General features: G+C 34.1%; 1 protein-coding gene across 7 annotated transcripts in view; it reads left to right on the top strand.

The window, feature by feature from the left end:
• The first annotated feature begins 453 nt into the window (after positions 1-453).
• The window catches only part of LOC6037489 (sodium/calcium exchanger 1), a 270,881-nt gene continuing 256,391 nt past the window's right edge, over positions 454-14,943 (top strand). For 4 of the 7 annotated variants that reach the window (XM_038249768.1, XM_038249766.1, XM_038249762.1 and 1 more), the window contains exon 1: positions 455-833. The gene's annotated coding sequence lies outside the window, so the exon portion shown is untranslated. Of the gene's footprint in view, positions 834-14,943 lie in introns of all 7 variants that reach the window. The other 3 variants (XM_038249777.1, XM_038249774.1, XM_038249775.1) reach the window with 3 other exon arrangements.

Below are 14,943 nucleotides of genomic sequence, written 5' to 3'. Positions count from 1 at the left end.
TTTTTATTCAAGATTCCTTTATACGAAGTCCCGAAAAATCGTAAAAACAGTCATCATAAAAAAACCCAACAAAAAATTAAAATTTGGTTTACCGGACTTTTGCCAAATAAACTCCAGATATCTTTAAAAAAAATAATTCACGCTTTTCCGTGACTTCGTGTCTTTCCCCACACAGGAATAATTTCTCCAGTAAGTGATTTGAATGTGTGCGCAGAAAGCCAGCGAAATGAGTGCGTGCAAAATCATAACAAATTTGCCTATATCTGCGCACCAACACACCCTCTCAGTCCGGAAAGTGAGTTCCATGGGGCTTGCCATGCTTGCAACCTCCAGCACGAAAGCCCACCAAGAGCACGACGACGGACTGACACGGACCCGAAGACGACGCCATCCCCGACGTCCGTCGTTGGTCCTCCGCTGGGCGTCGCGATTTCGTTTTCAGTTTCATTGAAGAGTTTGCACGAGTCTGGTCGTCGTCGCCGTGTACGCTGCTGCTGTGGTCGTGTGCGGTCTCTTTCGGCGTCGTCGTGTGCGAGAGAGTGCATCATCGCGCGTCAAGTTGTCGCAAGTCAGTCAAGTGAGGCAAGTCGCGAGTTGCAACGGAATTTTGCTCGCTGCGTGCTGGCTTGCTTGCGTGAGTGAGTGTGGGTGGGCTTGTGCGTCGCGACGTCATCCGTGCGGTGTTGGATTGTAGTGCTGTGTTGTGGGAGGAGGTTTCCTTTTTTCGGGAGGATTTCAGCAGAAGGAAGAAGCTAACAGAAAGAGTGGAAAATTTTGACCTCCGAGAGAAGTGATAAGACGGCGAGATTTTGTGCAAGTTTCAATGTTTTTGGGTAGGTTTCATTCGCTGAACAGAGGAAAATATTCAAGTTGTGTTAATTAAAGTTTTTTGAAACAATTCCTCATTCTTATTTAAATTGAATGGATTATCAACTAAAGTTACATTTGATATTGCTGAGAACTTATTTTAAGATATACTAAGTAAGTAGCACACGTCGACAAAATAATAAAGTTTTTTTTAGCAAACCGTCAACAAAATATTTGTTAATTAATCGCAGTAAGGTCATTACAACTTAAGATTTTTTTTTCCTCACATCATTTTGTGTAGCAAAACGTGAAACAAAATGTCATAGGCATGGTTGAATTCATGTTCAATGTTAAATATTTTAAAATCATTTTGAAGTTTTTCAATAAAATTGGATATGAGCGGACCAACAATATCTTTTGTCCGATCATTTGAAAAAAAATCAAAATGAGGTAATTCTGGGGACCACCAACACCATACTTTCACTAGACCCGATTTAAAACGCAATTTGTGATACACGTTGTTAGCTTTTTTTCGATTATTAAGGCCGTTACGAATATTTTTCAAAGTTTATGTCGCCTCCCCCCCCCCCCCCCCCCCCCCCTTCAAAATCGGTTTGAAAAATCAGGGGGCAAAAACATATTTTTTCAAAAATCTTCAAAATTTTAAAGGGCATAGAAGTCTAACCAACTGAAAACAATTAGAAATGCATTTTCCTGCGTTTAAAATCATATTTATCATGTCTGGGATCGATCAAAAATATTTTCATTTTTTGTGGAATTCCAATGTACAGTGCCGCAAAAAGTAGTTTTTTCGGCGAAAAAAAATCTCTTCAATAAGGGAAATTCTCGCATGTTTGGCAGGTTAAGCTCTCGCTCCTAACTCCATCCATTTTGCTGATTTTCACTATTTAAACAACTAATTTTGCAAAACTTTTGATAGAAACTTGCTTGCTCACTCTTATTGAGCTATTTATCACTTGATTTCAGTTGAAAACGCTTTTATTTAGCTTTAATTGAATGTCAACATTCTGACCTGCCAACATTAGAGGCACGCTGGAATTAGATGGTGTTCCCCTACTTGGTTATTTTGAAAACTAATAATTACAAAACATCCAGGCAGGTGTATTTTTATTCAAATGTAGAAACCATGGCTTGTTATTTAAATTTTTATATTTTTTTATTGTTATTTATTGTTTATTTTGTATATACACTCTTGTACACACTTTCACTTTCGGAAGGTTAAGCATACTTGAAATTGTTTTAAATTATCTAAATTTCATGGACTGTTAGGCAAATCTTCCCATAACCGGGCGAAAACAATTCATTTATTTTTTAACAATAGATCTTTGTGCTTAAAATTTTTTGATAAGCTGGGCATGATTTCAAAATTCAAATGTTTTTTTAAAGGATTCGTTTTTATACTCAGAAAATGTAATTAAAAGTGTAGGAGAGAGTGGAGAAACTTAAGAGCAAGTCCACGAACAGGGCATACCCCTTTGTATGGGACGTCGTTTGGACCTCACCAATCTGCCTGAAATTTTCAGGGGTTGTTTGTACATATAAAACTAGTATCTGACCGAAATATGAGCACTCTAGATCAACGGGAAGTGGGGCAAATCGGGACACAAAATTTAAAGGTTCAAAAACGTCAAAAATCTTAAAAAGTCTATAACTTAGGCAAAATTCAATTTAATTTCAAAATTCAAAATGCATCTGAAAGGGCTTAAAAAATGCAACAAAATGCAGGGTAGAGCATCCTAATTGGTTCAATTTAAAGGGAGTTATTGTCATTTTAGTGAAAAATAGCATTATTTTCAAACTCAAATAAAAAAGTGTTCCATCCAGATATCAACTCGCTTCGACCTGCAGCTTGTAGGGGACATCTAGGATTACCATTTGAGACTGAGAACGCTTTGGGTAAGGCAGTTTAACATATTAAATAGACATTTTTACTTTAAGTGAATTTTTTGGTTGTAAATTTTTGCTCGGGTGACCCTTTAGATCCCATTTTCTGGTGATATTTTATCATATTCGTGTTTCTGAGACAATTTCACAATAGAAACATGCATAAAAATGTTTATTTTGATCCATTTAAATCCTTTAAAAAATGAAACTTGAAAAAAATTAAGAAGCTGATTTTTTTCTGGTGTCATCTAGTATCCTTGGAAACGAGCATGATTATCAAAAAAAGGAATCGAAGATTTTTTTGTACTTTTATTTTTTAAAGGGTTAAAATGGATCAAAATAAACATTTTTATGCATGTTTCTATTGTGAAATTGTCTCAGGAACACAAATATGATAAAATAATCACCAGAAAATGGGATCTAAGGGGTCCCCCTAGCAAAAATTTACAACGAAAAAAATCACTAAAAGTAAAAGTGTCTATTTAATATGTTAAACTGCCTTACCCAAAGCGTTCTCAAACTCAGATGGTAGTCCCAGATGTCCTCTACAAGCTGCAGGTCGAACCGAGTTGATATCTGGATGGAACACTTTTTTATTTGAGTTTGAAAATAATGCTATTTTTTCACTAAAATGACAATAACTAATTTTGTTGCATTTTTTAAGCCCTTTCAGATGTATTTTGAATTTTGAAATTAAATTGAATTTTGTCTAAATTATAGACTTTTTAAGATTTTTGACGTTTTTGAACCTTTAAATTTTGTGTCCCAATTTGCCCCACTTCCCGTTGAAGTAGAGTGCTCATATTTTGGCCAGATGCTAGTTTTATATGTACAAACAACCCCTGAAAATTTCAGGCAGATTGGTGAGGTCGATGCGAGATGGGTATGCTTTGCTCGTGGACTCGCTCTTAATCCCCTTTTTTTATATCGCACATAACTGTGTCAATTTCTCACAAAACTATGAACTTTTTGCATGAATTGAAAGCTTTAACATTTAATTATGTCTGACTGATAAGGGTATTTCATCAGATGAACTCTTTGAATCATGTCAAGTGTTTAAAAAATAATAAAACGGATTTTTTTAAATGCTATGGGTAACTTGATTACCTTTCAACATTTTGAAGAAATCTGAAGCAAAATGTTTCTTATTTATCCAAAGTCTTAATTTTTCTTAAGTTACAGCAATTTTACATAAACCCTGTACGTTTGTGTTCAAAATTTAACAAATTTAGTATGTAAAATATTTAAAAACTTTAAATATTCTTTTTTAGACCAAAATTGAGCATGTTTACAAAAGCTGGTTATTTTTGTTTACAAAACAATTAATCAAGCTTGAGGTTGATTCCAGTGACTGTTAAAAAAAATGCAATCGCTAAACGCACTCTGTTTAACAATTGATTGTAAAAATAGTATGACGATAAATTTAACGTCAAATGCGTATGGATTTTGGAGTTGATAAGTGTATCGAACAATTCGTGCATAAAAAAAATAAAAACAAATTGAGTGTTTTTATCTTTGTTTTTCTACAATGTGTTTAAGTCAACTTCACACGATTTTCTAGAACAAAACTAATTTTTAAACCCACATGCTGACGAGATACAGGCTTGGGATCAAGGGTATGAATCTTCAAGCAATTTCAATATGGCGACTTGTATCAGAAGAAAATGAAGCATTTTCGCTAGTTCTCACTGTTCTGTGTTCTGAGTGCACGTCCGCAAACATAGACCACACACATACTAACATAAAGCGCCACCAAGAGACAAAAGGTGATTACGAATATTTTTGACACTTTCGTTAAAAATATGCGGTTTTGCAAAAACAAATAACAAAACCAACTTTTAAGTGTAGTTCGATTGTCAAACTTGTAATTCGTTGCTGATTTGTTCGAAAATTTGTTAAAAATAATAAGTAAGCCGGGACCGTGGTGTAGGGGTAAGCGTGATTGCCTCTCACCCAGTCGGCCTGGGTTCGATCCCAGAAGGTCCCGGTGGCAAATTTTGAGACGAGATTTGTCTGATCACGCCTTCCGTCGGACGGGAAGTAAATGTTGGCCCCGGACTAACCTAAAAAAAAAGGTTAGGTCGTTAGCTCAGTCCAGGTGTAGAGGTCGTCTCCCTGGGTCCTGTCCTGGTGGAGTCGCTGGTAGGCAGTTGGACTCACAATCCAAAGGTCGTCAGTTCGAATCCCGGGATGGATGGAAGCTAAGGTGTAAAAAGAGGTTTGCAATTGCCTCAACAATCAAGCCTTCGGACACCTAGTTTCGAGTAGGAATCTCGCAATCGAGAACGCCAAGGCAAAGCTGTAGAGCGAATAATTTGATTTTTTGATTTTGAATAAGTTTTTTTGAAGCACCCATTTTGGACGGACATTTCTGTTGTCACCTTCTGGTTCCTTGGATTGGCCATGGATAATTTCACAGTGTAATAAACAGGGCAGCTACCACCACGTGGCGCCACTGTTCCGAATGAGAAAATGATATTTTACTCTCCCATACAAGATATAATCAGGCAAAAATTGGACTTTTTGATATTTAAAAAAACCCTACTTTTTCTTATGTGTTCTTATACAGCAATTCCCCACGAAAACAGCATGGAAAAAAACAAAAGTCCTCGGATCGGGCTCAAAATTTTTCTGGGGGTTTTCTGGCCGAAATAATTAGACCCGTATTTTTTGTTTGGCCATTAGGGTGACCTACGCCGTGTTAGGGTGGTCTGAAAAATGGCCATTTTCGTCGATTTTCGCAAAAACCACTTTTCGAAAAATCATAACTCGCCATTTTAACCGATTTCAATTGTCTTATACGCAAATGAAAGGTGATAAGTTGCCTTTCAAAGAAAAATAGTAAGAAGTTTAAAAATCTAGCCTAACATATGAAAGGGCGTATGAAACTTTAAAATGCCGTTTTGACGGTGTCTCAAGAGCCTTTGCCTGGAAATATTTTTATCGGATTCCCCGGATTTTAACATAACATACTAAAATTGAGGAGTTCATTAACAGGATTCCGAGATATGATTTTTTGAAAATAAAATCCGTGTTTTTTGACGCGCCGCGCGCAAAAACCGGAGAATGACGAAATTGGCAAAAAATCAACATTTTTCACTAAAGCTGTGATAACTTCAAAATTTCAGCGATGACCTATACATGCCTGGCTACCAAAAGTTGCGTCTCTTAATTACGAAAATTTTGGTACCTAAACATCTATAGGTCATCGCTGAAATTTTAAAGTTATCGCAGTTTTAGTGAAAAATGTTGATTTTTTGCCAATTTCGTCATTCTCCGGTTTTTGCGCGCGGCGCGTCAAAAAACACGGATTTTATTTTCAAAAAATCATATCTCGGAATCCTGTTAATGAACTCCTCCAATTTTTTAGTATGTTATGTTAAAATGTCCGGGGAATCCGATAAAAATATTTCCAGGCAAAGGCTCTTTGGTCCAGACACCGTCAAAACGGCATTTTAAAGTTTCATACGCCCTTTTCATATGTTAGGCTAGATTTTTTAAACTTCTTACCATTTTTCTTTGAAAGGCCAACTTATCACCTTTCATTTGCGTATAAGACAATTGAAATCGGTTAAAATGGCGAGGAGTTATGATTTTTCGAAAAAAGTGGTTTTTGCGAAAATCGACGAAAATGGCCATTTTTCAGACCACCCTAACACGGCGTAGGTCACCCTAATGGCCAAACAAAAAAATACGGTTCTAATTATTCCGGCCAGGGAACCCCCAGAAAAATTTTGAGCCCGATCCGAGGACTTTTGTTTTTTCCATGCTGTTTTCGTGGGGAATTGCTGTATATATGATTGTCATGTTTGACATTGAATGCATATTTTGCTTACAAATTGATTATTATTGATTTTATCAATACAAAAAATAAATTTCTATGAAATACAATCGACAACTACACTCAACCCCCGGTGGTTGGTCACTTTTTCGTTGGACACTTTTTTGGTTTGTACCCCGTTGGTTGGTCAAAGTCAAACTAAAAAGTGACGAACTGTCACTTTTTACACGGCGCTCACGCACACTATCAAAACAAACGTTTGGTAGTGTGTGTGAACTCCGCGTAAAAGGGGTGTCAAACTAAAACGTGACCCCGTTCGTTTGACAACAGTTGGTGTTAAACCATCGGGGTTTGAGTGTACACCCAAAATTCAAGACCGGGTGGATAGTCCTTCCGAATTGAAACGAGAAAAAAGTACTATTTTGCGAGACTATAGAACTCTCCCGACATTTGTAAATTTCTTATACAAATAATACATTGTGTTTCAAGTGAACACAATTGTTCAAAACTTATATTTGAAACTTTGCAAATATGATATTAAAACGACACAACAATATTTTATTGGATAATTTGCTTAAATCAAGACAACACATAAATTTAATGAAATTGAATACAACTAAAATAGTGCAATTCAATAAAGTAAACAGAAAAACTTCGAAAACTACACAGGGTTAAGCGTGTCACACTATCGAATTTGCGCAAAAGTGGCTGTATGTGCATGTGTTCGCAAATGTGTGCGTGTCAGATGGGAAATAGAACCGTCGGGACGCGGGAAGAAGCCTTATCGACGTTTTGCGGCTGAGCGGTTCCAAGGGAACGAACGGCTTAGGCTAGCAATGCTTCCCTTATCTTTTTCGTGCTCGTCGTATCGTTTTGCGGCAATGTTGTAAAATTGATGGTTAAAAGTTGAAAGTTGCGACAATTTGTCATCGGTTGTACGAAATAAACGGAACGGAACCCGGCGTCGTGCTATCGGTGAGTGACAACAAACGCAACTGAACGGTGCTGGATCAGCTGGAGTCGTGATCCGTGATAAGGATTATCTTTGCGTGTAGAGGAGCACACACACTCACACAGACCTTTTCAGGTGTTGGTGTAGATTGATTTATGGCATTGCGGAGGAACGACGGTGAATTTATCGTAAATAATGTAATGTTATAGGCGATGATTTGCTAATCCGATGAGAAGGAGGAGGAGGGAAGCAGGACGGGTGTAGCTAATGGAATGACGAGTGGAAAGTCTATTTGCAGAGTATGACAATCATGACAGTGAAACAATAAATGCGAACGATTGTGATCACAGTTGGTGGATTGGAGCGACACTGTAGCCGATTGGAAGGGACGGATGTGACAGATTGTCATTTATTACGTTGCTAATGTTATTATCACTGTTAAATTTGTATTTTTTAAATGATTTTGATGAATGTATTGACTACATTTTTTCTAAACATTTTCAATTCGTGGAGAAGCATACCGTAAACTGTGGAGATATTAATAGCCCGGGGTTGACTTTGTTAGGGGGTTTCAAATGCCCGTCAAATTCATAGCTTAACATTTTTGAGAATTTTGAGATGTAAGCACTAAAGGCTACCTTATTATCGAACATACCTATATGCAGAAAAGTGAATGTTGCATTGGGTGAATCAAAAATAGTGGCCAAATCAAATTACTAACAATGTCACTTAAAGGTTTCCAGAGTCATGTGAAATTTGAATGTTATCTTAAATGATTCAATTATTTATACAAAATGTGTGTTTAATTTATTGATGATTGCATCCATCGTTGCTTACATTTATTCTATATATTGCTGCTTAAATTTAACGAACATTTCACCAAAACCAACACAAATATATTTTTTTATAGCCATTGAATAGTTCACACTAAACTTATTGTGGATTTATGGAAAAGTCAATATTGATGACCTCAAAAATGTACCTACAAAATTAAATTATCTTTTCATATTCTCTCTTGATTAAAATTGTCATCCCTGCCACAATTTGATTAATTTTTATATTTAGTAGAATGTATCAAACATGACTGTTTAGCGGGCATTCCGGGGCTTGTTTCGGTGAACGTACTGAGCACAAATCTCAAATATCAGCCTTATTGGACGTAACAGGAGCTGGGGCTTTGCATTTGAATTTTGAATGGAATTTGTTTGACATCTGTGACGCGCCACGCCTTTATTGTACGGGGAAAATCACCCTTTTATAGAGAGCAATTCTCTGAGATTTCGGTCATTCGATTTTTTTCTGTATTTTTTTATCAGGCGGAAAATTTTTTGGTGCCTTCGGTATGCCCAAAAAAGCCATTTTGCATCATAAGTTTGTCCATATAATTTTCCATACAAATTTGGCAGCTGTCCATACAAAAATGATGCATGAACATTCAAAAATCTTTATCTTTTTAGGGAATTTTTTGATCGATTTGGTGTCTTCGGCAAAGTTGTAGGTATGGATATGGACACTGGACACTGGACACTAAAAAAATGATACACGGTAATACATTTTTTGGTGATTTTTAATTTCACTTTTTGTCACTTAAACTTGATTTGCAAAAAAAACACTATTTTTAATTTTTTTTTAATTTTTTGATATGTTTTAGGGGACATCAAATGCCAATGTTTCAGAAATTTCCAGAATCGGCAAAAAAACTTTGGCCAAGTTTTTTTTTTGAATCAATACAAGTTTTTTAAAAAAAATCGAAATATTGGTCGCAATTTGTTTTCAATTTCATTTTTCGATGTAATATTACTTTGCAATCAAAAAGTACTTCAGTGAAATTTTGATAAATTGCACCGTTTTCAAGTTATAGCCATTTTTATGTAACTTTTTTCAAAATAGTCGCAGTTATTGATTTTTTAAAAATAGTGACCATGTTTGCCAACTTTTGATAAAAATATTTTTGAAAAGCTGAGAAAATTCTCTATATTTTGCTTTTTCAGACTTTGTTGATACGACCCTTAGTTGCTGAGATATTGTCATGCAAAGGTTTAAAAAACAAGAAAATTGATGTTTTTCTAAGTCTCACCCAAACAACCCACCATTTTCTAATGTCGATATCTCAGCAACTAATGGTCCGATTTACAATGTTAAAACATGAAACATTTGTGAAATTTTCCGATCTTTTCGAAAAAAATATTTTCATATTTTTTAAATCAAGACTAACATTTCAAAAAGACCAAAAATTCAATATTACGCCCTTTTGATAAGTTAATCTAGTTTTATATTTTCTGAAAATATTTTTTTCGAAGAGATCGGAAAATTTCACGTATGTTTCATGTTTTATTATTGTAAATCGGATCATTAGTTGTTGAGATATCGACATTAGAAAATGGTGGGTTGTTTGGATGAGACTTAAAAAATATCAATTTTCTTGTTTTTTAAACCTTTGCATGACAATATCTCAGCAACTAAGGGTCGTATCAACAAAGTCTGAAAAAGGAAAATATAGAGAATTTTATCAGCTATTGAAATTTTTTTTTCAAAATTGTTCAAACATGGGCACTGTTTTTTTTAAATCAATAACTGCGACTATTTTGAAAAAAGTTACATAAAAATGGCTATAACGGTGCACTTTATCAAAATTTCACTGGAGTACTTTTTGATTGCAAATTCAATTTTACATCGAAAAATGAAATTGAAAAAATATGCGACCAATATTTCGATTTTTTGAAAAAATCAGTATTGATTCAAAAATTCATAACTCGGTCGAAGATTTTTTGCACAACCTGGAAATTTCTGAAAAAATGGCATTTGATGTCCGTTAAAACATATAAAAAAATAAAAAAAAATAAAAATTGTGTTTTTTTGCCAATCAAGTTTTGATGACAAAAAGTGAAATTAAAAATCACCAATTTTATTTACCGTGTATCATTTTTTTTCAGTGCAGTCCATATACATACCTACAACTTTGCCGAAGACATCAAATCGATCAAAAAATTCCTTCAAAAGATACAGATTTTTGAATTTTCACATATCATTTTTGTATGAACAGCTGCCAAATTTGTATGGAAAATTACATGGACAAACTAATGATGCAAAACGGCTTCTTTGGGCATATCGAACGCACCAAAGAAGTTTCAGCCGGATTAAAAAATACAAAAATTAAAATTAACGAAAAAAGACCGATTCCGTAGAGAACTTCTCTAAAGACTTTGATGGCATCGAAACGAAAATAAATATTCAGCAAATCTATGTTAATACATTGACATTCGATTTTTTTAAATACTAGCTCAAAAGTTTTATAAACTTTGAATTAAGTTTGAATAAATTTAAAATTCAAACGAAACTCATTTGTTTATTGAACAAAAATGATTATTTTGAGTTTTTATGATTTATCAACAAATAACACATTTTTTAATTAAAATTTTGAAAGGTTTACAATTTTTATGCCTTTTTTCAGTATTTGCCATTGAGAATTTACTGGGAATCATCAGTTTCTAAAAAAAGTGCAGACAAAAATCATAATTTTGCAGCTTATTCCAAAAACCATTAAATCGTAATTCGATTATCCAAAGTGAATTCTTTGCGAGGACATCGGATATTTGAGCTTGAGGTGTTTACGAAGTTAAGATTCTTAACACTATACCATGTTTTCATTTTTAAAATGTAACAATTTCTGTGAATGGACAAAAAAAGGAAAGCTTCAACTCTTTTTTTCTATCAATACAATGCATGATGTGAAGTGGCTAGGTGCAACGACCTTTCACGTGAAGTGCAGAATCTTGACTTTATTCGAGATCTTGACTCTATCGCAACTGGCAAAGACCCAAATTATGGCAATCATCAAGATTAAAAATTGCGATATATTTCAAACGATAAGACGATGTCACAAAAAAACTTATTAAAAGTTAATTGTGACCAATTAGGCCGGCCTCTCCTTCGCCGTAAAATGCCTTAAACACTTTGACCAATTTCACATTATTTTCACACTCGGGTCGCGTAAACAATCGTCCCGAGTCACAAACAAACAGACCATAACTCACCATTCAGCGACAAATTGCCGCTGACCCTTTATCTTGATAGGCATGAAATGGCATGATATATCGAGTTGGTCAACTACAGAACCAAGCGTGTGAGTGTGACTCAATAAGCTGTGCAAGTTGCTCGCAAAAATGAAGACAAAGCGTTTTGCGTGCCTCTGCCATACAAATCGCTGGCAAATGATGCCATCAACTCTGACACATACACACAGACATGAAAGAGTAAACATCGTTGAAAGAGCTGGAGAAATGATGCTAATGTAATTAATACCTAAATAAGTAAACGAAAGAAAGAAAGAAAGATACAAACAGAGAGAAAAAAAGTGAAACGAGTGCACTAAGAGCGGAGAAGAGAACAAGCGAGCAAAGATATTAGTATGGCAAAAGAAGAAGAAAAAAAAACTCACTTTCCAGTTTCTTTCAATGTCAGCGAAGAAGATGATGCTCCACCACACCTTTACCGTGACCGTGACCAAGAGAGAGCGCACCCACCGTTCGTTTCGTTGAAAGAGCAAGTTAAGCTGATTGATGAAACCACAGAGCTACTATCGTTTGGGGGTCGTGCATAAACCACGTGGTCTCCTTAGGGGGAGGAGGGGTCCGAAATCCGACCGAAAAAAACCATGAAAAGCCATGGGGGGGAGGGGGGTCGACGGCTGACCACGTGGCCTTTATAAAAAAATCTTTTCTTAAAAAAAAAAACAAAAAATACGCGCTTTGAATTTACTTATATGCATACATTTTTGTTACACTTCAAAACCATACAATTATTGTGTTTAAAATTATTACTTATATTTCAATGTCATAATATTTTCCAATTCAATATTGAATTATGTATATATCAATACTTTGAGCCTGTAATTGAATGTACACTTTTTAATACTCATGTAACTACGTTTTGCAAAAGTTTAAAAGCTGTTAAAAAATAAAGAGACAGTATCCAAAGTTAATATACCCTAAAAAATGCGTACCAAAATGCAAACACAATTTCATTTTTTTGTTGATGGTATCAAGTAGCTAAAAATGTGCTTGCAAATTTGCATTGAAAGTAGATGTAGTCTTCGATAGTTCTATTTTGGAACAACTTAAAAAATAAATATTGCTGACAATTTTATAAGATTTTCGTAACAAGGCAAAAAACTAAATATGTATTATAAATGAAGTGTCTAAAAATGATTCTCTCCGAAAAAAAATCAAAATCTCAGATCTTAGCTAATTACCGTAGCTGGTCCTATAAGTGATCGAAGAATCTTAATCGAAAGATTTCCTTTTGAAACTTAAAACAAACTCAAGATATCTTGTATCTCCTCTCTCATGCAATATTTTTGAAGTTCAAAGAAACTAAAAACCCCAATTTCAGGATTATCGCGCAAAATTTCAGTTTCACTACCTCATTTGCAAGTGAAACGTCTAACATTAAAAAACAACCAGTAACGAAAAAACGAATGATACATACTTTAAGATTCACCAAAAAATTTGATGAATATTTTGATATAAAATATATTCCTTTTTTCATGGGCTACACAATTCGGATTGTTATATTACATAACATTTCATAAAATACACGTTTACTATCCATCTTCAAAGTTGTAGGTATTTTTTATGTTAATAGGGACCATCTATTGAGCCAAAGAGAAACATGGGCAAACATTTTAGATTTTTAGAGAAAAAAACGAGCTTCAAGCAAACATTGTTTTTGTTTCTCAATTAATTTGAAGATAAAAAAATAGGGGCCAAAGGTGCCCTTTCCTAAAATATTAGTTTTTCTTTAAGCTGAGAAAATATACTATACCCTCAACTTCATATTTGAGATAAAACCACTCAAATATATAGACACATTAAAATAATTTAAGTTTTAAAGAGTCACTTAATTTTCAAATGCCAATATCAATTTGTGAAATAAATTTCAATACAATGCCGTCAAGATCAACATAAATAAAATTCATTAAAAAAGATGGAACGGTACTTTCAACTCGCTGGTTCTCGGGCCATTTTTTTGAGTGAATTATAAGGATGTCTAGATGATCCTTAAACTTTGCAGAACTCGATATGATCAAATTTGTAATTTATGCGATCAAAAACGTCGTTCCAACTTTTGTTTGCTCTAATAAAAAAAATCGCCCGAAAATCCGCGGAGACAAGCCCGAAAACCTGTGAGTTGAAGTTACCGTTCCAACGTTTTAGGAGGCTTTGGCATCCGTGGGACATGCGTTGGGCGTCCCAGTGTTAATAATTTCAAAGATATTGAAAAGATTGAAAAATTAACTTATTTATTTTTTTGTATTTATTTTGAGGTAATATCTCCAACCAAAAGTTGGATCAAAATCTTAAATCGTAGATAATTGCCTATTTAAACAACTGAAAAAAATGTAAAATAATAAATAAATTTTAGCTTAATCTTTTTTAAATTTATCAAAACACGTAGTCGATAGCAAAATCAATTTAAAGTAAGAGTAAGACTTAAACAATTTATATGTCCATGACTAAAAGAATGATTTTTAGCGCGTTGTCTACAAATTTTCCAAAGACACGAAATCGATTTTCGAGCAATTCTATACAAAATCGGTCTTTATTCTTAAATTTTAATTTTTTGATTTTTTTTAATCCGTCTGAAACCTTTTTTGGTGCCCAAGCCATTTTGCATCATTAGTTTGTCCATATAGTTTTCCATACAAATTTGGCAGCAATGAAAATTAAAAAAATCTGTATCATTTTAAGAAATTTTTGATCGATTTGGTGTCTTCGGCAAAGTTGTAGGTATGGATAAGGACTACACTGAAAAAAATGGTAAATGGTAATTTACTTTGCTGATTTTTAATTTCACTTTTTGTCACTAAAACATGATTTGCAAAAAAACACTATTTTTATTTTTTTAAAATTTTGCCAACATTTCAGAAATTTTCAGAACGGGCAAAAAATCGTTGTTCGAGTTATGAATTTTTGAATCAATACTGATTAAAAAAAATCGAAGTATTGACCGCTACTTAATTTCAATTTTATTTTTCGATGCAAAATCGAATTTGCAATCTAAAAGTACATTAGTAAAATTTTCATAAAGTGCACCGTTTTCAAGTTAAAGCTATTTTTAGGTAACGTTTTTTAAAATTAGTTGCAGCTATTAATTTAAAAAAAAATATTTTTGAAATGCTGAGAAAATTCTTTGTTGCCTTGTTGCTAAGATATTGCCATGCAAAGATTTTAAAACAGAAAAATGGATGTTTACTACTCAAACAACCCATGATTTTCTTCTGTCGATATCTCAGCAACTAATGGTGCGATTTTCAATGTTTATGAATAAAACTTTCGTGAAATTTTCCGATCTTTTCGAAATCGATATTTTCAAAAAAATAATACTAACATTTCAAAAGGTCGTAATATTGAATGTTTGTCCCTGTCTCTGATTCTTGTATGGAGAAAAAAATTAAACAGCTCGACTTTTTTGGACACACTGAATCATTGGAATCAAT

This window comes from Culex quinquefasciatus, chromosome 1 (genome assembly GCF_015732765.1).
Source record: "Culex quinquefasciatus strain JHB chromosome 1, VPISU_Cqui_1.0_pri_paternal, whole genome shotgun sequence".
Classification (NCBI taxonomy): Eukaryota; Metazoa; Arthropoda; class Insecta; order Diptera; family Culicidae; genus Culex; species Culex quinquefasciatus.
The sequence above is the reverse complement of the archived record's forward strand: the minus strand, read 5'-3'. Positions and strand labels throughout refer to the sequence as shown.